A 1,156-nucleotide genomic window follows, 5' to 3' on the forward strand; every position below is an offset into this window, starting at 1 on the left:
ATCTATGTCCCTCCAGCTAACTATATTACCAAAATATCCAGCATGCACCACAAATTCTGAAAAACAAAAAAATATTGGCATCGCTTTTGTTATATTGATAAGAACACTTCCTACTTAGCCCTATTTTGCTCTCGGATGCAAGCCAATTCTATACAAAGCATTCAGTGTTGGATATCTGCTGTTGTAAATGACGTTAAATCAAACCGTCTTGATAACTATTTGCCAGTTTAACACTTAAAACAGTGCACAAAGAAGCGAATAACAGTAAATTACTTTTAATTTTCAGTAAATTGTGTATGTGTTTCTTACCTCTTGTTTGGAAGTGGTTAAACATAACATAAATATATTAACTGGTCAACACGTCTACACAATCGGTTCTACTAAACTATTACCATAAGAACCGATAAAGCGATTTTTGAAACGTCCGAGATGTACATTATTTTTGCTTCTATGTTATAATCACATATGCTTGCTGTGGTCTATGTAGTTGGCCTATTATTCAGTATTTGTTTTTATTATTTTATTCTGTACTATCGACTAATTTCTCGTCTAATGGTCGAGCACTTAGGAATGGACTTTTTAAACACAGCTGAAGATCCCCCTTTTGTTTCTACCAGAATCGTTAGGCTTTCTTCCATCTCGACAAACTTCCATGATGGAAACGTTCCAGAAATCGACCCGCTCATCCAGTTCCACCATTTTAGTTTTTTTTTTTGCTATAACATACATCAGTTTCACGTTACAATAAAGAAAAGGAGCGTCAGATGGCAAACAAAAGCGAATTGATAGGATAATAGTTTCTTCTGACTTTCCAAAGTAAAGAACTGTAACGTGAAGATGTTATTTCCAAAGATCTGTGACGTGGGACTCTTATTTCCGAAGATCTATGACGTGAGTTTCTTATCTACATAGATCTGTGACATAGCATTGCTACTTACAAAGATCTATGACGCGGGATTGTTATTTCTGAAGACATGATGAGAGGTTGTAATTTCCGAAGATCTGTGACATAGCATTGCTACTTACAAAGATCTATGACGCGGGGTTGTTATTTCTGAAGACATGATGAGAGGTTGTAATTTCCGAAGATCTGTGACATAGCATTGCTACTTACAAAGATCTATGACGCGGGGTTGTTATTTCTGAAGACATGATG

This window comes from Limulus polyphemus, unplaced genomic scaffold, assembly GCF_000517525.1.
Source record: "Limulus polyphemus unplaced genomic scaffold, Limulus_polyphemus-2.1.2 Scaffold4099, whole genome shotgun sequence".
In the NCBI taxonomy this organism is placed as follows: domain Eukaryota; kingdom Metazoa; phylum Arthropoda; class Merostomata; order Xiphosura; family Limulidae; genus Limulus; species Limulus polyphemus.